The sequence below is a fragment of the Microcaecilia unicolor genome, chromosome 2, assembly GCF_901765095.1.
Source record: "Microcaecilia unicolor chromosome 2, aMicUni1.1, whole genome shotgun sequence".
Lineage (NCBI taxonomy): Eukaryota > Metazoa > Chordata > Amphibia > Gymnophiona > Siphonopidae > Microcaecilia > Microcaecilia unicolor.
The window spans coordinates 506,820,754-506,848,132 of record NC_044032.1 but is presented as its reverse complement, the minus strand read 5'-3'; the positions used below and the strand labels follow the sequence as shown (position 1 = coordinate 506,848,132).

The 27,379-nt window shown below is 43.0% G+C and overlaps 1 long non-coding RNA gene across 1 annotated transcript; it reads right to left on the bottom strand.

The window, feature by feature from the left end:
- On the bottom strand, positions 1–26,010 carry LOC115462605. Its single transcript, XR_003940898.1, has 4 exons — positions 25,999–26,010; positions 20,926–20,930; positions 10,538–10,545; positions 1–80 (listed from the first exon to the last, which is right to left on the bottom strand). It is a non-coding gene; the product is annotated as an uncharacterized LOC115462605 (long non-coding RNA).
- Between the last annotated feature and the right edge of the window lie 1,369 nt (positions 26,011–27,379).

Sequence of the window (27,379 nt, the reverse complement as noted above, 5' to 3'; positions counted from 1 at the left end):
CTCCTATTTTTCTAACTTTCACCAATTAGAGGCTGGAACACTCTCATTTCCTCTGGTTACTGAGACAATCTCGCAGCTCACTGAAAAGTACATTTTTGTACTTTATACTGGAAGCACCTGATGGATCGAACTATGTATAAATTCTATGCAAAATCCCACAGGTTCCAACATTTAGAAGGGGATACTTAGCCAGCAGACCTTGAGCATGTGCAGATACTCAGGGCCCCACAACAGCTGGCTGCACACAGGGCCGGTCTTAGGCAGAGGCGACCGAGGCGGCCGCATAGGGCCCTGCGCCTAAGGAGGCCCCGCGTAGCGCACCTCAAGTCTGCCTCGCCTCTCTGACCACCGCCACTGCTCGCCTGCCCTCCATGCCCAGCGACGCGACTCTCCAGTCCTCGTTCCCCTGCTCCACCTCCCTCCAGCCATCTGAGCCCCTCCCCCGTCTGAGCCCCCCTTGCCCGACCCGCCAAACGACTCTCTTCTACCACCCGACCCGCTGGCACCTCACCTGACCCAGCATTTTTTAAAAATCTACAAGCGGCGGTGCCTCGCGTCTGTAAAAGAAGAAAAATCGCTTCGTCCATTGGCCGGCCTTCCCTCATGTCCCGCCCTCTGATGTAACTTCCGCAAGGGCGGGACATGAGGGAAGGCCGGCCAATGGACGAAGCGATTTTTCTTCTTTTACAGACGCGAGGCACCGCCGCTTGTAGATTTTTAAAAATGCTGGGTCAGGTGAGGTGCCGGCGGGTCGGGTGGTAGAAGAGGGTCGTTTGGCGGGTCGGGGAGGGGGGGGGCTCAGACGGGAGGGGGGCTCAGGTGGCTGGAGGGAGGGGGAGCAGGGGAACGAGGAGAGTCGCATTGCTGGACATGGGTGGAGGGCAGGGGAGGGCAGGGGGCACAGGAGGGTCGCTGGACATGGGGGGATAGCAGGGGAGGGGGTTCTGGAAATAGGTGGATGGCAGGGGAGGGCAGGGGGCACAGGAGGGTCGCTGGACATGGGTGGATGGCAGGGGAGGGGGGGCTTCTGGACATAGGTGGATGGCAGGGGAGGGCAGGGGGCACAGGAGGGTCGCTGGACATGGGTGGGTGGCAGGGGAGGGGGTTTCTGGACATAGGTGGATGGCAGGGGAGGGCAGGGGGCACAGGAGGGTCGCTGGACATGGGTGGATGGCAGGGGAGGGGGTTTCTGGACATAGGTGGAAGGCAGAGGCACAGAAGGGTCGCTGGACATGGGTGGATGGTAGGGGAGGGGGTTTCTGGACATATGTGGATGGCAGGGGAGGGGGTTTCTGGACATGGGTGGATGGCAGGGGAGGGGGGTTTCTGGACATGGGTAGATGGCATGGGAGGGGGGTTTCTGGACATAGGTGGATGGCAGGGGAGGGCAGAGGGGACAGGGGGTTGCTGGACATAGATGGATGGCAGGGGGGACAGGAGGGTCGCTGGATATTGGTGGATGGAGGAGAGAGAAGAAATGCTGGACATGGATGGAGGCGAGGGAAGAGTGAGGAAGGAGATGAGGTGAGGGAAAAGGAAGAGAGGAGAAAAAGTGCACATGGATATAGAAAATAGGCAGAAGCTGGATCCACTGGACAGTCAAGTCTGCGGAGGACCCATCTTTTACTTACGGATGTAGGGCAAGAAATGAAGAAGAAAGGCGGAAAGTAAAGAAATAAATGGAAAGGAAGCCCTGGAAACGGAGTTAAGAGGACAGATAGCAGCACAATCGGATACTGAGCCACCATGATCAGAAAAGCAAAGTCACCAGACAACAAAAGTAGAAAAAACTATTTTATTCAGGATTTATTAATTGGAATATGTCAGTTTTTGGAAATGTGCATCTGTGATATTTGTCATGTACGTTTCAATTTTTGTAGTATTGCTGCATGCTGAGTCTGACTTCTTGAGGTAACTTTCCAGTTCAGTATTTTACCTTCATGTGTTTTTCAGGTGTGATCAAGGAAGGTGCAGTATTCTGCTAGCGTATAGTTTGAATCCCTTTTTATTTGTTTGTTTTTCACTAGGTTGTGCACTGGTGTTTTAGAGCCAGGTGTAATTACAGTTGCCTTTCCATGCCACGCATAAGGTTGTAGCTCATTCTGTCCTTGGAATTAGTGCTGTTTATGGTTTGTTAAGGTTATGAGTGTTTTTTTGCACAAGTTTGTGTATAGTGTTTTGCAGTGGAGAGATTGTGTGTTGGCCTTACTAAGGTGGCACCAAACATCAGAAAGGGTGTAGAGCCTAAATCATGACACACTACCTCTAAAAGGGTGTTTTGTGGCTCTACATGAGAATTGTGATATTATGATCCCTTGCTAGCTTCATATTGTTGACGGTCTGCATTTTCCGTATGGCTGGTATATTGGTGTATAAGGTATTAATTGTGACAATTTGTTTTTACTTATTTTTTTTTCTGTGTGTTGTCAGACAATTATGGATGACAGACAGAGTCGGAGTCTTCTTGAGTCAGAGAGCTGTGGTATATATTTTAAAACAATTTTAATACCTTGGTGGTCTATATGTTTTTATATTGTACATTATATTTCACACATCACTTTATTTTATTGTTTATCTTTTCATTTCATTTTTATTTTATTGCATATATGGGTTACAGAGTAATAGGGGAATTTGAAAGTACTGAATCTTTTCTTAATATTTTTCCTTTATTCTCCTTTGTTATGCGAATTGGAACTACTAATTGTAGTGGACTTGAACTGAATAATTTCTAGGGAGGGGAGGTTTCATGATAGCATTGTGCTTATTATTTCAATCAGTTTTTTTGTACAAGTTTAGCTTCATTTGTCTTTATTTGAAATTTCATAAATAAAAAATGTTCTAAAAATGGAATAATCTTATCAATGGAGTGGAGCTAGGGTAGGGACGGGGCTATGGTGGGGCGGGGCTATGGTGGGGCGGGGCTATGGTGGGGCGGGGCTAGGATGGGGCCCCACCAAATTGGTCTGCATAGGGCCCCGCATTTGCTAAGATCGGCCCTGGCTGCACAATGCCTATTTTTATGCATAATGTAGAGTTGCCGCCTCCAGGAAGCAAGATAGGCAATAAAAACTTCATGGCAAAATAGTAAGGAAGGAGATAAATGCTGAAGCAGAGGGAGGGGAGGAGAAGCATGCTGAACACCATGGGGGAAGGAAGGAAGGAAGGAAGGAGATATATACTGGACCCCATGGGGAGGGGAGAGAGATGGTGAAGATGAGGTGAGAGAGGGAAGGAAGGAGAGAGATGCTGGATACCATGGGGAAGGAGGGAAGGCAAGATAGCTAACCACCATGCCAGAAAAGTTGAAAGAATAATCATTCCCAGAGATCTTTCTGCTGGAAAATCCAGATCTTTATGCTAAGTATCTAAACTGCCTAAACCTTGGTGGCAACACCGGTTAGAGAAGTTATGGTATACTCACAATCTAAAGGCTGCAATAGATGGGGATCCAGAAACAGAGGAGTCCATTTGGCATGCTCTAGCAGTGTGGAGAACAAATTCCTGGAGATTTTAAGAGAGCCCAAATGGAGAACAAGTCCCTTAGAAAAGCCTGGGCTCAGGTTCAAGTGATGGATGGAAACCCTGTAAACAACCTATACCTCTCTAAGGCAGGTCTCCTGTACTTTATAATGAAAATGATCTACTCTATGGGGTAGCCATGGGGAGGGGAAAGGGAGGGAAGGAGAGAAATGCTGAAGAAGGGTTGATGGGAGTGAAGGAAGAAGAGACATGGTGGAGACCATGGGGAGGAGAGGGAAGGAAGGAAGGAGAGAGATGCTGAAGAGGGGGTGAGAGAAGTAGGAAAGAAGAGAAATCCTGGAGAACATGAGTCAGGGGGTGGGGAAAAAAGGTGAGAAGTGCTGAAGAGGGGGTGAGGGAGGTAAGGAAGGAGAGCAATGCTGGTCATCAAAAGGGGTGAGAGGGAGTGAAAAAGACAAAGGGGGGTGGGGGGTGGGTTCCAGGCACCCCCAAACAAAAAGGTGTTCTGCTGCCCTGGGACACTAACATGTGAGTCACCACCATGTTTAGACTAGGGCTTTTTGATCTTACTAAGTTGATATCAAAGTCTGAATAAGGCTGCAACTAAGCAGGCTATTATAATAATGTTATGTTTCTGTTTTTTTGTGTGTGTTTGTGTGTGTGTGTGTTTCAGCTGGGACAAAGGAGAAGGGAGTGTGAATACCTTAGGCCTCCTTTTACAAAGTCGCGCTAGCATTTTTAGCGCGTGCATTAAATATACATGTGTTACATGATAGAGACACCCATATGTTCCTATGGGCGTCTCTAGTATTTAGTGTGCACTAAAAACATTAGCGTGCCTTTATAAAAGGACCCCTATGTTATATTGTTATCCATTTGCTTTTGATTTCTTCTCAGAGAACTGCCATAGTGGTTTCCCAATACTGGTTCAGGTTAGTCTTTTGCTGTTTACTATGCTTCTCATAGGTTTCCCATTATCTCAGCCAAATTTTTCAATTCTCAACTTGCATTAACCAAATTGACACGTTCCATTAAAAGAAATCCACAACAATGTGCCTTACACCTATCTTACATGAAACCAGGCAATAATCTGAGATTATTAAACAATTCTATATTTTCCATTTGTAAAGTCTAGAATAAAATATCACAGATAACATACAATCAATCCTTTAACATGTATTGTGTGCTCAAGAATATTTATTTATTTATTTGTTACATTTGTATCTCACATTTTCCCACCTATTTGCAGGCTCAATGTGGCTTACATAGTACCGTAAAGGAGTTCGCCAATTCTGGTATGAACAAATACAGTAACGTTGTGGTAGAATAAGGTCTGTGTGTACAGACACATTAGGGAATCGTAGAGAGGAAAAGTTATTATATGTCCATTATGAGCTTTGGTTTCGTTGTGTTGCAGGGTACAGGCATTTAAGTTGGGTTGGTACCTATTGTGCTCAGCATGATACACAAAAAACTAATCCCCTTTGGCACTGACATTGATTTCTGAGGAATGTTTGTTTAAAAATCATACTATCAATGAATGATGTCCAATCAAAAGCAGAATAAACTGAAAAATAATATAAAATAACATAAATTCGTCAAATAAACAATGACAAATACATTGTAAACTCTGACTCAACTCAGTCCCCCTGTCCCAACAACCCAAATAAAATATATAATCTTAACCACCTTTACTTTCAGACCCGTTATCAAATCCATCCTATCTTTTATTTGTAAAATTGTTTCTGTAACCACACCTCAACCACTTAAAAACTAAACCACAGACCATGGGGGGAAGGAAAAGGGGGAAGGAAGAAGAGATATGCCAGACCATGGAGGAGAGTGGAGAAAGGGAAGGGAAGGGAAGGAGAGAGATGACATATCAATTGGGGGGGGGGGGGGGAGTGAGCTTGCATCTGGAAACTGCAACATCAAGTGAGGTCATTATATTTGCAGATGACACAGAACTACTTAAAACACATACAGACAGTGAAAAATTGCAGGAAGACCATAGGAAATGGGAAGTCTGGGCATCGAAATGCCAGAGGAAATTTAATGTGGACAAATGCAAAGTGATGTGCACTGAAAAGAATAATCCAAATCATAGTTACTTTATGCTAGGGTCCAAGGGCTCATTTTCAAAAGAGAAGGACGCACATCTTGCAACACAAATTGGAAGATGGACGTCCTTCTCCCAGGGTCATCCAAATTGGTATAATTGAAAGCCGATTTTGGACATCTCTGACTACTTTCCATCGCAGGGACGGCCAAAGTTCAAGGGGGCATATTGGAGGTGTAGAGAAGGCGAGACTTGGGCATGCCTAGCACTAGGACGTCCTCGACCCATAATGGAAAAAAAAGGGAGTCCCTCACGAGCACTTGGATGACTTTACCTGGTCATGCTTTTCTTACGCCCAAGGCACAAAAAGGTGCCTGAAATGACCAGATGACCATCGAAGAGAATTGGGGATGACCTCCACTTACTCCTCCAGTGGTCACTAACCCCCTCCCACCCTCAAAAATATTGATTGCCAGCCTCTATGCCAGTCTCAGATGTCACACTCAGGTCCATCACAACAGTATACAGGTCTCTGGAGCAGTTTTAGTGGGTACTGCAGTGCACTTCAGGCAGATAGACCCAGGCCCATCCCCCCTACCTGTTACATTTGTGGAGGAAAAAGCGAGCCCTCCAAAACCCACTGTACCCACATGTAGATGCCCCCTTCACTTGTAAGGGCTATAGTAGTAGTGTACAGTTGTGGATAGTGGGTTTTTTTTTTGGGGGGGGGGTAGGGGGCTCAGCACACAAGGTAAGGGAGCTATGTACCTGGGACATTTTATGAAGTCCAATGCAGTGCCCCCTAGGGTGCCCGGTTGGTGTCCTGGCATGTCAGGGGGACCAGTGCACTACAAATGCTGGCTCCTCCCATGATCAAATGGCTTGCATTTGGTCATTTCTGAGATGGACGTCCTTGATTTCCATTATCGCCGAAAATTAGAAACAACCAAGTCTAGGGACGACCAAATCTAGGGACAACCAAATTTAAGGATTTGGACGTCCCTGATGGTATTTTCGAAACGAAAGATGGACGTCGAAAATACAGGTTTCCCCGCCCCTCGATCGGGATGTTTTGCAAGGACGTCCTCATCAAAACTTGGACATCGCTTTCAATTATGCCCCTCCACGTAATACAAGCTGGGAATCAACTTCACTAAAACTAGGAATAACTAAAAGCTCTTCATGAGAAGAATGCAATATAAGGTCAGGATTTAGATATCATTGACAACAAAATGTAACAAGGTCTCATCCTGCTACAAGCTTTAAACAGCAACATCAAGATCATAAATTTACACCTTTGGTGTATTGGCAGCTAATGTAGCTGTTGGAATATAAGACTCACATGATCATGAACTTTGGCAACCCCTGCAATCAACACCCTGACTTCTTCAAAATGCCAGAATAAACTGCATTTGTATAATATAATATAATTAAAACTAAGGCTTGAGTTACCAATTGTAATTTATCTGGTAATAACAGCAGATGCAATTGTCTAATAATTTTCAAATGGAATATTATACTCTGCATCAAACTTAGCAGTATGAGCGTCAAGAGGGCCTTACAAGACTGGTCATCCCAGTGGCGTAGCCAGAAGGCAATTTTTGGGTGGGCCAACAGGTTGGATGGGTGGGCACTAGAGTTGCCAACTTTTTTGAAAAAGAAAAAAACAGCAAACCTGATGCACCCATGCTCTGTCCCTACCCCACTCCCCATAACTTCAATGAGGGTTGCAGTGCAGGCTTCAGTGGCTGCAGGCCAATTGAGAGCTAAGGGAAGTACAATAGACTGCACTATTCAGCCCCGCTGAGCCATGGTCCTCCAACACATATATGGTATTGAAGCCAAACACATTCTGCATCCAGAGAACCTCCTGGCCCTCCACCAACAATGGATACAGAGCACAGCAAGGACAATTCTCCATAAAACTCATCATATAAAGAAATTTTGTTTTCTAGTGTAATCTCAATTACAGACATATTATAAATTAACTTTAAAAAAATCTATAAAACAAAAGTCACTCAGAACCTAGAGCAAATCTACCATGCCAACACTAACTTCCAAAAACAAAGGTCCTACCTATGAAAAAGAAGTGCCTTAAATATTATAGTAGGGCCCTAAAATACAAATACATTTATCAGGAAAGCTGAACAAGCCAAATTACTACAGAATGCTACATGGAAACTTCATGCTAACAGAATACCTCAGTCACACACACAAGACACAAATGCCAAATACAGAATAAGTGACCACAAACTCTAGAAATATAAATTAAACGGAAACCCCAAGAAACTAGACCTTGCATGTAGTATACCACCAGAGAAACAAGAAAGAAAGGCACTTGCTCCTGTGCAAAATATAAAGATGGCACATGCCAGGGATGGTGTTAGGGGATGCAACTAGGGCAATTGTGCTTGGTTCCTTGGCCAGAGAAAGCCTGCATGCTGAAGAAGCAGCCTGGTAATGGACTTTGGGGTCCTTTCCTAGATTTCTGTCCTGGACCCCAGCCATGTTTACCATCAACTTTGGCAAGATGTACATTCCAAATCCAACATATTATATTCACAACATTGAAAATAAAATATTTTTTTATACCTTTTTGTTGTCTGGTCATTTTTTCTCAAATCATATTGGTCCCAGTCTCTGGTTTCTGCTTCCCTCTGTCTTCTCTTAACTCACTTGTCTCCTATTTGACATTTCTTCTTTCTTCATGTCCATCATCCATCTCCCATCTCTGTTTTCCTATATTTCCTTGTTCAGTATCTCCCCTGTGTTCATATCCCCTCATCCATCATCATTCCTCTGTGCACCTATGCACCCCATGCCCAGCATATCCCTTCTGCATTCCTATTCTCTCCCTTGTCTGGTATCTTCCCCCCCCCCCACGTGTCCATATACCCCCCCCTCCAGTGTCCAGCATTTTATCTCTATTCTATATCCCCCCCCCCCCCCTTGGTCAGGCATTACCCCTCTGTGCCCATGTGCCATCCCCATACAGCATCTCACATTTGTGTCCCTGTCCCCATGCTCCCACTTAATGCCCATCATCTCCCTTCTGTATCTGTATACTTCCCTAGGTCCCCTTTCTCCCTCCTCCACACCAATGTGTCCCTCTCCTCGCTGATCCCACCCCCAACCAGCTTCTCTTCTTCTCTTTCCTTCTCCTTATGCATCTGGCTCTTTCTCCCTGCATCTCTCTCCCTTCCCTCTGCATATCCAGCACCTCTCCTTCAGCCCCCCCCCCCCCCACACACACACGTCCAGCATATCTCCCTTTCATCCAGCCCCCCTACATGTTCAGCACCTCTTTCCCTTTCATCCAACTCCCATACATGTCCAGCACTTCTCCCCTTTCCCTCCACCCCCCTGCATATCCAGCACCTCTCCCCTTCCTTCCACCCCCCTATATATCCAAAACCTCTCCCTTCCCTCCAACCTCCCCTCTGCAAATCCAAAACCTCTCCCCTTCCTTCCAACCTCCCCTCTGCAAATCCCAAAATCTCTCTCCCTTCCCTCCAACCCTTGCAAGTCCAGCACCCTTCTGTTCCCTCCCCTCCCTGCCTCCCCTTACTGGGCCAGCACGCAGCACCCCACTGACTTCCTCACCCTCTCCCACCCCTGCCGCAGCGCTTCATTTAATGTTGTTGTCGGCGCTGCTGTTACAGTTTCCCACCCCCGCGGCGGCGCTTTACACTTTACCCGACGGCAACACTACAGATGCAGCGCTGACGTCCGACGTCCTGCTCCGGGGCCTTCCGCGTCCCGCCTCCGTAACAGGAAGTTACATCAGCGTGGAAGGCCCCGGAGCAGGACGTCGGACGTCAGCGCTGCATCTGTAGTGTTGCCGTCGGGTAAAGTGTAAAGTGCCGCCGCGGGGGGTGGGAAACTAACAGCAGCGCTGACAACATTAAATGAAGCGCTGCGGCAGGGGTAGGAGACGGTCACGGCAAGGATCTGCTTCTGGGCGGGCCTGAGGCTAAACTGGGTGGGCCTGGGCCCATCCAGGCCCACCCGCAGCTACGCCCCTGGGTCATCCAAATGGCAGATGATGTTTAATGTGAACAAAGTGATGCATGTGGAAAAGAGGAACCCAAACTATAGCTATGTAACGCAAGGTTCCACATTAGGAGTCACGGATCAGGAAGGGATCTAGGTGTCATCGTTGATGATACGTTGAAACCCTTTGCTGAGTGTGCAGCAGTGGCTAAGAAAGCAAATTGAATGTTAGGTATTATTAGGAAAGGAATGGAAAACAATCGCTTCGTGGTGCAACCGCATCTCAAATATTCTGTGTAATTCTGGTCACAGCATCTCAAAAACAATATTGTGGAATTAGAAAAGGTAAGAGAAGGGCAACAAAAATGATAAATGGGATGGGATAACTTCCCTATGAGGAAAGGCTAAAGCAGCTAGGGGCTCTTAAGCTTGGAGAAAAGATGACTGAGGGGAGATAAGACAGAGGTCTGTAAAATAATGAGTGGATTGGAACGGGTAGATGTGAATCGCTTGCTTACTCTTTCCAAAAATACTAGGACTAGGGGGCACGCAATGAAGCTACAACGTAGTACATTTAAAACGAATCAGAGAAAATATTTCTTCACTCAACGTGTAATTAAACTCTGAAATATGTTGCCAGAGAATGTGGTAAAAGCAGTTAGCTTAGCAGAGTTTAATAAAGGTTTGGATAGCTTCATAAAAAAAAAGTCCATAAACCATTATTAAAATGGACTTGGGGAAAATTCACTGCTTATTTCTAGGATAAGCAGCATAAAATGTATTCTACTGTTTTGTGATTTTGCCAGGTTCTTGTAACCTAAATTGGCCATTGTTGGACACAGGATTCTGGGCTTGATGGACCTTCAGTCTGTCCCAATATGGCAATACTTATGTATTATGTACTTATGATATCTAGCCAAACTAATTCCTCACAGACTGTTTAGATGAGAAAGTTTGGCTGCATGTTAAGACAAAAACCTTCTCATTTAGTGGCTTCTTACCTACTCATAAAGCTTCAGAGTTAGACACATTTAACTTAAGCCCATAGCCCTGCAACCATCTAGCAACTACATCTATACCTTTATTCAATGTGTCTCTTTCCAAATTCCATTAAAGCCAGATATTGTTTGCAAGCATTTGAAAACTAAAGCCCAACATCTCCAAAACTATGCATAAAGGACAGAGAAAAATATTAAAAAGCGTTGGTGAAAGTATTGACCTCTGAGGTACTCTAGAGGACAATTTCCATTACTTCAATAATTGAGACCTCCAACTTTCAATTATCCTTTTAGATGTGTATAGCTTCAGTCCCATTTTAGATGGAACAGAGAAACTGAAAATGAAAGATCCATCTCAGGACATGTGCAATTCCAATAGTATATTAGGAAAGGATCTGCCAACGGACAGCCTTTTCTAAATACATTCAGGAATGCATAAATATGTACTATTTACATGTGGCAAAAGTAATAATTTAATATATGTCAACATCTAAAACATTAGCAGAGGCATCTTGACAACATACATATCTAAATGTCAGCACTTATGTGTGTAAGTTGGTATGTATTTGTAATCTTACCTACTTTAAACAAGTATATGGTTTGGCCTAGTATACATCCCAGTAAGCTGAGGAAAAAGAAATAATAGACTCCCCCATTCACTTACAGGACACAAATTCAAAAGACAAAACACCTTTCTAAACATACCCACATGAATACCTGACTACCATCATCAAATAACCCCTACAAATAACAGACCACACTAGTTGGAAACTTGGGCCTAGTAAATGCCAGATCAGCCAATACAAAATTTCCTATGATCCATGATGTTGTCAGTGAATATCACCTGGACATCCTGGGAATAAATGAGACCTGGCTGGATGAAATCAGAGGAATACCACTGACTGAAATATTGCCCTACAGGATTCAATATACTGCACCAACCAAGGCAATTGTAATGAGATGGAGGGATACCAGTCCTGATCCGAGAGTCTTCATCCCTCATCTGTCTGAGTCAGAATGCCTTCTAATCTAATTGAGAGATAAGGGATCATTGTGGCTGCTCGTGGTCTACAGAGCATCTCGCCTGTGAGAGAATCCATGGGACTGTTAGATCATGAAGGAGCAAAAGGGGAACTCAGGGGAGACAAGGCCATAGTGGAGGAATAGAATGAATTCTTCGCTTTGGTCCTTACAGAAGAATATTTAAAAGATCTACCTGTACCGGAAATTGTTTTCAAGGGTGACAATGCAGAGGAAATGAAAGAAATCTCGGTGAATTTGGAAGATATACTGAGCCAAATTTGACAATTTAAAGTGATAAATCACCCGGACTCGATAGCATTCACCCAGGGTACTGAAAGAACTCAAATATGAAATTGCAGTTCTGCTGTTAGTGGTCTGTAACCTGTCATTAAAATCATCCATAGTACCTGAAGATTGGAGTGTGGCCAATGTAACACTGGTTTTTAACAAGGGTTCAAAGGGTGATCTGGGAAATTACATACCAGTAAGTCAGAAAAAAATAGTGGAAGCCATAACAAAGAATGAAATGACAGAGCACATAGACAAACATGGATTAATGGGACAGAGTGAGCATTTCAGCCAAGGGAAGTCTTGCCTCACCAGTTTGCTTTATATTTTTGAAGGCGTGAATAAACATGCAGATAAAGATGAGCGGTTGATGTTGTATATCTAGATCTTCAGAAAGCGTTTGAGAAAGTTGCTAATGAGAGACTCCTGAGGAAATTAAAATGTCATGGGATAGGAGGCAATGTCTTTCTGTGATTAGGAATTGGTTATTGTATAGAAAACAGAGGATAGGATTAAATGGCCATTTTTCTCAATGAAGGAGGATGAATAGTGGAGTGTTGCAGGCATCTGTACTGGGACCAGTGCTATTTAACATATTTATAAATGCTCTGAAAATCAGAACGATGAATGAGTTGATTGAATTATTTGAATGCAGTGTTGTTAACTGTGTATACTTTTTATTCTGTTATGGTAGTCCTGTTATTAGATTTCAATTTGATTTTTTTCAAGTTGATCTCATTTATTGTATTTATATTTATATTTGGTCATTTTACTATTGTTATGCTGTTAACAAAAATGGTAAGTTTTATGATAAATTGTACCTGCTGTACACTGCCTTGCGTGAATCTCTTTATAAAGGCAGTTAATAAATCCCAGTAAATAAATACATTAAATAAATACATTTCAGAACCTAGATACAGAAACAGAGAAAATGACAACAGATAAAGACCATATGGTTTATCCAGGCCTATCCATTTATCTAATCTACTGTCCCTTCCTCTTCTTGTCTAAATTCTTCCAGTTAAATACAGAAGCTGAAATCATTCAGCACTATCAATTTTGGGGAGAATAAAAAAAACCACTGGAGGATTAAGGTGGTAACCTCCTTTAATCCCTCCTGTATATCACTGCCCAAAATGAGCACTTAAAAATAACAAAACTATATGTACCCAGAAGCAGCTATAAATCCTGATGTTGATATTGGTGATCAGAGATATGCAATTCTCCTTTTTAGTGAATGCATGTCTGTGGAGTGGAGGAGTAGCCTATTGGTTAGTGCAGAGGTCTAATCAGGACTTGGATTTTCATGGTAGCTCCTTGGGCCTCTGGGCAATTTACTTAATTCTCCATTGCCCCAGGTATAAAATAAGTAACTATATATAATATGTAAACTGCTTTGATTGTAACCACAGGAAGGTGGTATATCAAATCCCATTTCCTTTCCCTTTTGCAATGGGGAATTCATATGTATTTTTTGGTCCACTAAGGTCACACACCCTTGCCATAGGCATATACATATACACATGTAAATCCTAAAGCTGAGTTATCCATGTTTATTCATGGCATACATTTCCTCTTTTCTAATTGGAAAAAGCCCCACATCTCTCCCTAAAGAGGTTAGTGCTCAAGGGGTTTCTGCTGGTGCTCCTAATTCCATTAAGTTGTAATGTTGAAGATAAGATTCTTTACATTGAAAGGTATTTTCTCCATATTTATTTGTTTCTTCTCTTGTCTTCTAATATTTTAGGTTCCACCCCCTGTTGTGACTTTAATTAAAAAGTATGATTTTCATATACAGAATATTTTTTCCTCTATTTATTTTACATAACCTTTTTTTCCCACATTTTTTTTCATTGGATCATATATACTGCATTCATAGAGGATCTCGTGAGATCCTGTGACATGTGCAGGTATAACTTGCATCATGGTGTCTTACAGAGTTTTATGCCATTTTCTTCTATTTCACATTCTGTTTGGAATTTTAACCTTACAAAATTTGTTAGTTTTAGGATAGATGGCTAGAATAGGAGGGGAGGGGACGAGAATAATTCATCCTCCAGCAATAGGTTTTGAAGATCCAGTATAATCTTCCTTGGGGTTGCCAGTTCTGAGTTGCACTATCACAAGTGGTAAATGTCCCATGACTCTTTCCTTGTACTGTAGTTAACGAGGATGTGTGTGTATGTGTGTGAGTGTGTGAAAAATGGAAGCTAAGAGTTATGAAGGCAGTTGCATTTTAGTTGGTTTCCTTTATACAGATGTTTGCAGGCGATCATCGAGATTATAGGGCTCCTTTTACCAAGTTGTGGCAAAAGGGGGCCTGCACTGGTGTCGGCATATGTTTTTGATGTGTGCTGAGGCCCTCTTTTACCGCAGTGTGTAAAAGGTAGGTCTTCCTTTTTTTCAGGAAATGGCCACGCGGCAAGTGAAGCACTTGCCGCGTGGCCATTTCAGGGGGAGCCCTTACCGCCACTCATTGAAGTGGCAGTAAGGGCTCCTGCGCTAACCTAGCGGTAACCAGGCAGCATGCGGCCCTGCCTGATTACCGCTGGGTACACACCGGGGCTACAAAAATAAAAATATTTTTTATAGCACCAGATATGATGGCACGCTGGGAGTGGGAACTACCGCCGGGCTGTTGCAGTAGACCAGCAGTACTTCTTTTTTTAGTGAGTGGTAAGCCTGTAATGGGCTTAATGCTGCTATGTAAAAGGGGCTCATAGTGTCTAAAAAGTAAACATTCTCCATGATCCAGTCCATTTTCAGTCTGATTATGGATGGGACTTATTGAGGAAACCATAAAAATGTTTAAGGTTTTCTTCTCCTTACATTTAATTATGAAGCTAGCAATTCCCTATTGTCCAGTATGATCCTTACATTCAATTAATGACCATAGAATGGTTCTTCCTAGTACAGTGTATGTTAAATTAGAATCTACCTGCCCTTCAACTTTTTATTTTGTTGCCCTGTTCCAATAGAGCAGTCTTCCCCAGTTTATTAGAACAGAATTGTACTTTTCTCATTTTAAATCTCCTTTAAAGATATTTTTGTTTGAAAAAGCATTTATGGAGGCTGGGCTGTGATTTGCTGAGAAAGCCCCTGTGTACGTAGAAAAGTTGTTTTTATAAACTAAACTATACAATTTATCAAGGCCTGAGAAAGATACATGAAGTATGGTGCTAAGCAGATGGGACCTCAAAATGCCTAAAAAAGGTTCATCTGCTAAAAATGTCCAAATCCCAAATTTGGAAAGTCAGTTCATCCAAATAGCAAGGAGGTGTGCTATGGGTGGGACTAGGAAGGGCTCAAAAGTAAAGCAATTTTCGAACTGGAAGAAACATCCATGTCTAAAAGAAGGATGTTTTTATCTAGGCCTGTTTCAGTCACGTTCAAGTTACAAAAAAGTGCTCTGACTGAGCAGCAGATCACTGGAGGATTAAGGCATGACCCCATCTTAATCCCTGAGGGGGTCTTTTACTAAAGATTAGTTTGTGTTATCTGCAGCAGGGTCCATAGGAATAAAATGGGACCTGCTGCAAATAATTCAAAATAATCTTTAGTAAAAGACCCCCTCAGCAGTTGCTGTCCCCTTCCCTCTCCCCTGAAAGTGAAGTCAGAAAGGAAACCCAGGGTATATGTCAGCTGTAGGTATTTTAGCCATTTTGAAGAAAGCAATAAGTAGAGTAGAGGAATAGCCTAGTGGCTAATGCAGTGACATTTGAACACAGGTTCAAATCCCGGTGTATCTTTATTAACCTTTTTTTTCCTGGGGCTCTCTCCAGGAACAAAAAAATACTCATCTAAAGATATAAGACACTTGCAAGCCTGAAGGTTTACATTCAAGTATAGTAGACATTTTCTGTTCTTGGACTGGACACATTTACCCCCCCCCCCCCCCCCAAAAAAAAAGGTACAGTGGGATTTGAACCTGATTTGAATGATTCAGGGGTCCTTTTACTAAGGTGCTCTAAAAAATGGCCTGCAGTAGTGTAGACGCATGTTTTGGGTGTGTGCAGAATTATTTTTCAACACACCTAGAAAAACACCTTTTTGTTTTTGCCGAAAATGGACGTGCAGCAAAATCAAAATTGCCATGTGTCCATTTTAGGTCTGAGACTTTACCGCTAGCCATTGACCTAGCGGTAAAGAATCTAGGCAGTAATAACCTATGTGCGCCGAATGCCACTTGGCGCACGTCCGTTATGTGCACCCAAAAATAAAAAAATATTTTTCAGACGTGCGTATCGGACACACGCCAAAAATTAAATTACCACAAGAGCCACATGGTAGTCGGGCAGTAACCCCATTTTGGCGCACATTGGGCACGCGTACACGTTTATGTGGCTTAGTAAAATGGGCCCCTCAGTTTGTCAAATGGCTGTTCAGGATGGATGTCTCCAGCGTAAAGATGTACTTCTCACATATTTTTGAAAATTGCTATGAAATAGACCTTTTTATTTTTGGACATTATGAGCAGGACATCTCAATTTAGACTTGGACGTTCTTTCAAAAATGCCCCTCCGTATATAAGAAGGAGTCAAAGACCTTCACTGATGCTCTCTATTCCATATAGAAACCTACTTACAAACAGATATTTACTCAAATAGATACTAGTATTGTGACCCCCCCCCCCCCCAAAAAAAAAAAAACCTTTGGACATTTTTTCACTGTTTTTCCAGCTTTTACATTTTTTTTAAATGCATGTTTATCAACTTTATACATCTTAATCCATATGCTAAGGGACATTAAGAATTTGTATGAATCAAACCCACTGGAGATCTGGAAAATTTCTCATGCAACTCAAATGCTTTTTTGAAGAAACAAAAAGTAATACCATTGTATTCTTTCAAACCATTTAATATTAAAGAAGCACTAACAGGATTTCCAATTAACACCCATCAACATACAATTCCACAGCTTCTAGCCTTTCTCAAAATGTGATGCTAGCCTAATGAGCAGTTGGCAAATATAGATATGCAGAACTATATAAATGAACATTTTATTAGTTCTATATAAAAAAGTATAAATAGATCACAAAATTTTAACAAGGCAACTTTAAAATATATAATTGATATATTCCACAAATTTCTGCAAGTTCATCTTAGCATCTTAATGGATAGAATGGGGGGTATTGGCTGTTTTCATATGTAATTTGTCCTTCAATATAATATGTTAGAATTACTGAATTGTGAGATCATAATTATGTTTGTACACTATGATTTTTTTTTAATTTTTGTACCCTGTACTGGTAAGTGGAATGTAAATGTTCAAATCAAATTAAATTAGGGCTGACTCAGGAATAATGTCAGGAAGTACTTTTTCATGGAAAGGGTGGTAGATACAATGAATGCTATCCTGTGAGAGGTGGTGGAAAAGAAAATGGTAATGGAATTCAAAAATGTGTGGGATAAACCCAAAGAAATCCTTTCCAGAAGGTGTGGAACTATACAAGCTTAGAGGTGATTAGATGGCAACACCAGTAATTGGGAAGCAAAACCAGTGCTGGGCAGGCTTCAACGGTTTGTACCCTGATTGTAACTGGACAGATTCAGCTTCAGTAGCTGGAGAACAAGGCCAGTGTCAGGAAGACTTCTATGGTCTGTGCCCTGAAAATGGCAAGGACAAATCAAAATCAAGTAAACATATGTAGTGTCATATCATACCTTATGCTATGAGTTCATCTTGTTGGGCAGACTGGACTGTACAGATCTTTATCTGCCATCATCTACTATGTTACTATAATCACACATGAACCATGTTATACCTTCTCCAATATAGCATCCTTCGTTACATTTTTTTACACTGGATGATATATACCACATTGGAAGATGAGCATGTGAAAGATTCCTTTATGTTGAATATTTTTCCTTTGTGAATGACTGTGGGGTCCTGTGAAATGTTTTGGCATAGCTTGCAGCTGGATATATTACAGGGAAATGTGCCCTTCTTTTCCTTTTCAGTCTGTGTTGGGAGTTTACTTCTGATTAGCTTGTGTTTTAAGTTGGGTGGCTGTCGGAAGGCCAGCATTGGTGGGGATGGGAATATCTCTTTCAGTAATTCATCTTCCTGGAGTAGAGGCTGTAGGTCTTCGCGCCTTCTGTCTCGCTGCACCCTACGCCTGGAATAAATTTCCTGAGGCCCTACGTCTTGCCCCATCCTTGGCCACCTTTAAATCTAGACTGAAAGCCCACCTCTTTAACATTGCTTTTGACTCGTAACCACTTGTAACCACTCGCCTCCACCTACCCTCCTCTCTTCCTTCCTGTTCATATTAATTGATTTGATTTGCTTACTTTATTTATTTTTTGTCTATTAGATTGTAAGCTCTTTGAGCAGGGACTGTCTTTCTTCTATGTTTGTGCAGCGCTGCGTACGCCTTGTAGCGCTATAGAAATGCTAAATAGTAGTAGTAGTAGTAGTAATTTTCCTCAGTTTTTCCAGCTCTGGGTTGTATGTCACTACAAGGGGGATTCTGTCTGTGGCTTTTTTTCTTTGTACTGTAGCAGATTTTCCCTGGGTGTTTTGAGGGAGGAGGCAATATTCTTGGAGATTATTTTGGGTTTGTAGGAAAAATATTCAACATAAAGGAATCTTTCACATGCTCATCTTCCAATGTGGTATATATCATTCAGTGTAAAAAATGTAACGAAGGATGCTATATTGGAGAAACAGGCCAGATGCTTAAGACAAGATTTAATCTGCACAGACATCACATGAAGATAGCCGGTGCCAGTCAGGTTCCCACCCTGGTGGGCCAGCATTTTACAAAACCAGGACACTGCACCAGTGATTTCATAGTGAGAATCCTGAAAGGTAACTTTAAAACAATACAGGAACGACCTTTGAAGTCAGAACGATTGAATATTTTGACACCCAACAGACAGGACTTAACAAGGATCTGGGTTTTCTAGCCCATTATAAACCATAAAATTGTATTTCTCTGTTTATCCCCCTCCTCTCACCTACCCACACCCATCCTGTTAGAATATCAATGAAATGCTTTGATGTCCCCATGCATACCTCCTACCCACCCCCACCCTCCCACCCTGTCAGACTGTCAAAGTAATGTTTGGATGTTTCACTTATATATACTATCTGCTACCACATTTACTTATTTCTGATCTGACGAAGAAGGGCAACCTTCGAAAGCTAATCAAGAAATGTATTAAGTTATGCCAAATAAAAAAGGTATCATCTTATTTTCTTTTCCATGTTTTATTTTGTTTGATTTCTATTGAATATCTTAAAAAGAACCTTACATTTTTCTGGGTTTACCATAGTACTGTTCATGTTTCTTCCATATCTTATAGTTAGGCCAAGTGAGGGAGCATTTTGATATGCTGACCTTATCTCAGCATACTTTCTGAAGATTCATTTCTCAATCACCTGAGAATATGAACAAATCTCTGATAGCATTTGCAAAAGAACAAAAAAGTTGCCATACTGGGTCAGACCAAGGTTCCATCTAGCCCAGTATCCTGTTTACAAAAGTGCCCAGTTCAGGTCACAAGTATCTGGCAGAAATCTAAAAAGTAGCAATATTACATGTTACCTAACCTCAAGGATAAGCAGTGGCTTTCCCCAAGTCTACCGTAATAACAGTTTATGGATTTTTCCTCCAGGAATTTTCCCAAGCCTTTAAAAAACCCAACTGTATTAACTGTTTTTACTACTTGCACTGACACAGAGTTCCATTGCTTAACAATACATTGAATGAAAAAATATTTTTCCTATATGTTTTAAATATGCTATTATGCAACTTCATGGAATGTCCCTTAGTCTTTGTACATTCTGATAAACATATAATTTATGTTTACCTATACCATTCCATTCAAGATTTTATAGACCTCTTTCATATCTCCCCTCAGCTCTCTTTTCTCCAAGCTAGTCTTTCCTTATGTGATAGTTATTCCATGGTTGCCCTTTATACCTTTTCCAGTTGCACCACATCTTTTTTGAGGTGTGGTAATCAAAATTGTACACAATATTCAATATACAGTCTTACGAGTGATGCAAATATGTTATTATACTCTTTGTTTTATTGTCTGTTCCTTTCCTAATAACACTAAATACTCTGTTTTTGGCCACTGCACACTGAAGAACAGATTTCACCATAGTGTTCATATGATCCTTAGTTCCTTTTTCCTTGGTGATAACTTCTAATTTTGAACCTAGCATTATTTAGCTATAATTTGGTTATTATTCCCAATGTGGATCACTGTGCATTCACCCACATTAAATTTCACTTGCCATTTAGATGCTCAGTCTTCCAGGCTCCCAAGATCCTCCTGCAATTTCATGCAATCTGAACATGTTTAGTAAATCTCAGGATGTTCATGAAATGTGGTGAACTGTGTATTGAATAGCTCATGATATATCCTGTATTTGATGAGATCTGAGGTATCTGATTCTTCAGCCTTTATATGAAGAGCTGCTTGTGAGTTTGTTATGAGATAACATCACCAACAAGATAAGCCCTACATAATTGTAAGCAACAAGGTGGGTGAGGTTGATCAGGTATGTTTGGCTGATGAAAGAGAAATATGACATGCCCTTGCTGATGGCATCCCCAGCATTTGGCAGCTTGAATCCTAGAAATAGTACCATAAGACTGTTTCTAGGGGTCAGAGGTGCCATTTCTATCCTGGGTGCCCAGCACTCAGTAAGAACAGGGAGTTTAGGAACTGAAAGAGTTGCTATGTGGGCCTTTAGAGGGTTGGGAAAGGGTGTATGGTAGATGTTGGGGAGGTCCAAGGGGATGGGTAAAGGTGCTATTGGCCTTTGTACCTGTCCCTTCCGGGAGATACTGGATCTTAACTGGGATCTGGTACTTATGTATGCCTCAAGGCAGGTGCAAAAGTCAATATGGACTTTTAGAAATCTAGGGGAGGGGGGCAATATTCAAAGTGATTTATCCTGCCAGGAAAAGGCTCCTGGCTGGTTCAGCTGCTTGTGCAGAGCTATCAGCTGATTTCAGCATCATAGGAGCTAACTTTTCAAAATGATTGGGGGTGCTAAGCCCAGTGGAAAATAACCCCTCCCTGGACACATACAAGCACCCACAGAGTTAGTGCCACTGAATACCAGCACTAATTACTAAAGTTGTAGCTGTCTTCTTGTGCTTAAGTGCGATATTCAGCACTTAACAGCCTATATTAACTGGAAAAATCAAACTGCATAAAACTCAGTCCTATCTTTGTCCAGTTTCAGTTACATGCTGAATATTTCACTTAAGCACATAATGAATAGCTGGCCTCATATAACCAAATATTCAATGTCAGTACCCAGACATGGCCTGGCATTGAATATCCAGGTATAACGCCAGAGGCAGCCAAAAAAACCTGACCACCGCCAGCTGAATATTTACCCCACAATATTTCGACATACCTATCTATTGTAAAAATCGTGCCTCCACTACTCCCCCACCATGCCCTCTTTAAATCTTTGCATCCTGGTGATTGTGAATGTCCAAATAGCAGTTTTCTAAAACCACTCTTTGGATATATATATATGCATTCCAGATGTGCAAAATCAACTATGTACACATCTAGCTGCTTCTAAAATGACCTCACAGGTACATTATATTGGTGAACAGAGACATGGTCACTTTAAATGTGACGAATCCACTGTGGAGTCCTTTGACTGAGCTTTGTTAGGCACTAATGTGTGCCTAACACAGCAAAAACAAAAGCCTAACATGGAGTGCACTAATACATTCTGCAATAGTTTTGGAATCTGTGCAAGCTAACTGTGTGCTAAATATTTTTTCTATTTTTTTTTTTTTTTTTGGGGGGGGGAGGGGTATGCCACAGGAGGAGAGTAAAAATTCTTACACTAATGAGTTAGTGCATCTACATTACAGCATGCTAATTGGTTAGCACATGGATAACATGAGAGCCCTTACTGCCTACAAAATAGGGGAGGGGAGGGAAAGGGGATGGTTACAAAGTGGTTTACATATTATATACAGGTATTTTATTTTATATGGGGCAATGGAGGGTTAAGTGATTTGTCCACAATCACAAGGGGCTCCAGTGAGAATCAAATTCAATTCCCCTGGTTCTCAGACCACTGCACTAGCCGTTAGGCTACTGCCAACAAAATGGGTGGCGGTAAGTTCTCCCATGGTAACTTTAAAAAATGGCTGTGTGCTAATGGCAACATGGCCATTGATAAAATTCATAGGGGTTCTTTTACTAAGGTACACCAAAAAGTGGCCTGTGCTGGTGTAGATGCGTGTATTGGACGCACGCAGGTTCATTTTTCAGCACACTTGCAAAAAAAGCCTTTTTTTTGGACGAAAATGGATGTGCAGCAAAATGAAAATTGGTGCACGTCCATATTGGGCCTGAGATCTTACTGCCACCCACTGACCTAGCGTACAATGTTGATTACTGCCTAGTTAGTGACGCATGTTGTAAAATTTCAGGTGCGCTTAATGGATGCTCATAGAAAATGAAATTACTGCCAGGGTCAGGCAGTAGCCAGGTAATAGTTCAAAACTGATGTGCATAGGATGCATTTAGGTGCTTATCCAGCTCATTTTTGAAGGAGATCGACGGCCATCTTCCGACACAAATCGGGAGATGGCCGGCGATCTCTTGAACCTGGCCAAATTGGTATAATGGAAAGCCGATTTTGGCCAGCGCCAACTGCTTTCCGTCGCGGAGCTGGCCAAATTTCAAGGGGGCGTGTTGGTAGGGTAGCGAAGGCGAGACGGGGCTGCACAGGGGCGTGGTATCAGATGGCCGGCTTCGCCCGATAATGGAAAAAAGAAAGCCGGCCTTGACGAGCATTTCGCCGGCTTCACTTGGTCCCTTTTTTTTAGGACCAAGCTTCATAAAGGTGCCCCAACTGACCAAATGACCACTGGAGGGAATTGGGGATCACCTCCCCTTACTCTCCCAGTGGTCACCAACCTCCTCCCACCCTCTATGCCAGCCTCAAATGTCATACCCAGCTCCATGACAGCAGTAGGTCCCTGGAACAGTTTTTTTTGGGTGCAGTGCACTTCAGGCAGGTGGACCCAGGCCCATCCCCCCTACCATTTACACTTGTGGTGGTAAATGGGAGCCCTCCAACCCCACCACAAAACCCACTGTACCCACATGTAGGTGTCCCTCTTCACCCATAAGGGCTATGGTAGTGGTGTACAGTTGTGGGGAATGTTTTTTTTTTTTCGGGGGGGGGGGGGGGGGGTTCAGCACCCAAGGTAAGGGAGGTATGCACCTGAGAGCAATTGTTGAAGTCTACTGCAGTGCCCCCTAGGGTGGCCGGTTGGTGGCCTGGCATGTGAGGGGGACCAGTGCACTACGAATGCTGGCTCCTCCCACGACCAAAGGGCTTGGATTTGGTCATTTCTGAGATGGGCGTCCTCAGTTTCCATTATCGCCGAAAATCAGAAACGACCAAGTCTAAGGACGACCATCTGTAATGTTGACCTCAATTTCCAGATTTGGGCGTCCCCGACCGTATTATCGAAACGAAAGATGGATGTCCATCTTGTTTCGATAATACGGGTTTCCCCGCCCCTTCACAGGGACGTCCTGCGAGGACGTCCTCATAAAAACTTGGGCGTCCCTTTTGATTATGCCCTTCCATATCTTTTATGAGATATGGTGACCAGAATTGCACACAGTATTCGAAGTCACACCATGGAGAGATACAAATGCATTATAACATTATCATTTTTGTTTTCCATTCCTTTCCTAATAATACCTAACATTCTATTTGCTTTCTTAGCCGCTGCCGCACACTCAGCAGAGGGTTTCAAAGTATCATGAATGATAACACCTAGATCCCTTTCCTGGTCGGTGACTCCTAATATGGAATCTTTCATCACCTAGCTATAGTTTGGGTACTTCTTTCCCACTTGCATCACTTTGCACTTGCTCACATTAAACATCATCTGCCATTTGGATGCCCAGTCTCTCAGTTTCATAAGGTCTTCTTGTAATTTTTCACAATCCTCTTATGATTTAACAACTTTGAATAACTTTGTGTTGTCAGCAAATGTAATTACCTCACTAGTTATCCCCATCTTTAGATCATTTATAAATATGTTTAAAAGAAGTGGTGCCAGTATAGACCACTGCGGAACCTCACTATCTACCCTTCTCTATTGAGAATACTGACCATTTAACGCTACTCTCTGTTTTCTATCTTTTAACCAGTTTTTAATTCACAATAGAACACTGCCTCCTATTCCATGACTCTCCAATTTCCTCTGGAGTCTTTTATGAAGTACTTTATCAAATGCCTTTTGAAAATCCAGATACACAATATCGACCAGCTCAACTTTATCCACATGTTTGTTCACCCCTGCAAAGAAATGCAGTCGATTGGTGAGGCCAGATTTCCCTTCACTAAATCCATGTTGACTTTAATCCTTGCTTTTGAATATGCTTGTAATTTTGTTTTTTTATAATAGTCTACCATTTTGCCCAGCACCGATGTCAGCCTTACCGGTCTATAATTTCCCTGATCACCTCTGGAACCTATTTTAAAAATCGGCATTACATTGCCCACCCTCCAATCTTCTTAATTTTAAAGATTTTAAAGTGCTAGAGGTCAATATTAAAAAGGCCAGCAGCAGCACAAAGATCAATGGATGATGAATGATTTATTTACTTATCTTTATCACTGACATTCAGCAACCTTATCTGCTTGTGTAGAACTGCTGAATATGTGGTGCTGAACTTAGATGGATAACTTATCCATTTAAAGCTAGGACTGCTATTTGTGTGGTCTACCTATAATGATACATTTATCCATACAGTAGATGTATGTTGTCACTTTCCCCCAGATTCTATATATGGCACCTGAAGTTATGCATGGCAATCAGCATGAACAGCTAATTTGTGCATGCAGCTTAATTGATTAATGAGCTGATCAGTGCCAATAAATTGCTGCTAACAACCAATTTTTGTGTTAATTGGTTTTAATTGGGAGTTACACATACATTGAGGGGCATAATCGAAAGGGACGCCCAAGTTTTGCTGAGGACATCCTCGCAAAACGTCCCGGCGAAGGGGCGGGGAAACCCGTATTATCGAAACAAGATGGACGTCCATCTTTCGTTTCAATAATACGGTCAGGGACGCCCAAATCCTGAAATTTAAGTTGTCCTTAGAGATGGTCATCCCCAGACTTGGTCGTTTCTGATTTTCGGCGATAATGGAAACCGAGGACGCCTATACTACTACTACTACTACTACTACTATTTAGCATTTCTATAGCGCTACAAGGCGTACGCAGTGCTGCACAAACATAGAAGAAAGACAATCCCTGCTCAAAGAGCTTACAATCTACTACTACTACTACTATTTAACATTTCTAGAGCGCTACAAAGTGTACGCAGCGCTGTACAAACACAGAAGAAAGACAGTCCCTGCTCAAAGAGCTTACAATCTAATAGACAAAAAGTAAAGCATTTAAATTTAAAATATTTAAGCAGTCAAGCACAAGAGAACAGTCACAGAAGGACAGAAGATGTTGAAGGGTGGTCAGTGTGATTAGGTGTAACTCTGGTTGGAGTAGTGGGAGAAGGTGATAGAAGAATAGAAATGGGTGAGGTAAAGTAATGAGTGGGTTGATAGGGAGGTTATATAAGACATGTCACTCTAGGGGTGGGTGGGATTAAGTCTAAAGCAGGAGAAGGTATTCTCTGCAGCCTATCTGTGAGCAGTGTTGCCAGGTGGGCGGTTTTACCGCCCAATTGGGCGGTTTTCCGCGACCCGCCGCGGGAAATTTTTGCCCGCGGCGGGTTGCGGTTTTTTGGGCTGGTTTTTGTGCTTCGGGCGGTTTTTTCGGCCGCGGGGGGGCGGGGTTAGTGACGTTTTTGGGTGGGGTTAATGACGTTTTGGGCGGGGTTAGTGACGTGGGAGGCGGGGCCGATGACGTGGGAGGCGGGGCCGATGACGGGGAGGCGGGGCCGATGACGGGGAGGCGGGGCCGATGACGTAAGAGGCGGGGCCGATGACGGGGAGGCGGGGCCGGTGACGTGGGAGGCGGGGCCGGTGACGGCGGGGGGCGGGGTTTATGACGGCGGGGGCGGGGGTGATGACGCGGGGGTGGGGGTGTCAGGGGCGGGGTTTGTGTTTGGGCGGTTTTTGGGCTGTTTTTTGGGCTCCAGTGGGCTGGAAAAAAATTTTCCACCTGGCAACCCTGTCTGTGAGATGGAAAAAATCTAATAGACAAAAAATAAAGTAAGAAAATCAAATCAATTAATATGTACAGGAAGGAGGAGAGGAGGGTAGGTGGAGGCGAGTGGTTACAAGTGGTTACGAGTCAAAAGCAATGTTAAAGAGGTGGGCAAGCCTTTTGGTCGTGGGAGGAGCCAGCATTCATATTGCACTGGTCCCCCTCCCATGCCAGGACACCAACCGGGCACCCTAGGGGGCACTGCAGTGGACTTCAGAAATTGCTCCCAGGTACATAGCTCCCTTGCTTTGTGTGCTGAGCCCCCCAACCCCCCCCCAAACCCACAACCCACAACTGTACACTACTAACATAGCCCATACAAGTGAAGGGGGGCACCAAGATGTGGGTACAGTGGGTTTGTGGTGGGTTTTGGAGGGCTCGCTGTTTCCTCCACAAATGTAACAGGTACGGGGGGATGGGCCTGGGTCCGCCTGCCTGAAGTGCATTGCAGCACCCACTAAAACTGCTCCAGGAACTTGTATACTGCTGTCATGGACCTGAGTATGACATCTGAGGCTGGCATAGAGGCTGGCAATCAATATTTTTAAAGATATTTTTTTGAGGATGGGAGGAGGTTAGTGACCATTGGGGGAGTAAGGGGAGGTCATCCCCGATTCTCTTCGGTGGTCATCTGGTCATTTCAGGCACCTTTTTGTGCCTTGGGCGTAAGAAAAACATGACCAGGTAAAGTTGTCCAAGTGCTCATCAGGGACTCCCTTTTTTTTCCATTATGGGTCGAGGACGCCCATGTGTTAGACACACCCAAGTCCCGCCTTTGCTATGCCTCCGACACGTCCCCATGAACTTTGGTTGTCCCCATGATGGAAAGCAGTTGGGGACGCCCAAAATCGGCTTTCAATTACGCCGATTTGGGCGACCCTGTGAGAAGGACACCCATCTTCCGATTTGTGTTGAAAGATGGGTGTCCTTCTCTTTCGAAAATAAGCCTGAAAGTATTCTAACTCCTATAGTGCATAATTTCAAGGGGGCATGTTTAGGGGTGTTTTGGGGGTATTCCTATCAGTTACATGCATTTTTATAGAATATGTTCGATCTGTGCCTAATTTAGGTGCCAGCATTTACATCTGGTTTCAGCAGACGCCTTAAGTTAGGCATGGATTAGGTGCTTAGGCACTATTCCATAAAGTGTAGATACCCTTTATAGAATAGCGCTTGACACAATTTTTTTCCACACTGATTTTTCAGCATATTGTACCCCACCCAGTAACCATCCATAACCTTAAATTAATACATTTTGAATGACCATGCACTTATCCACCAAAATGTTATTTTGTTCTCTTTAATGTTGATTACACACACTAACACACATGGTTAG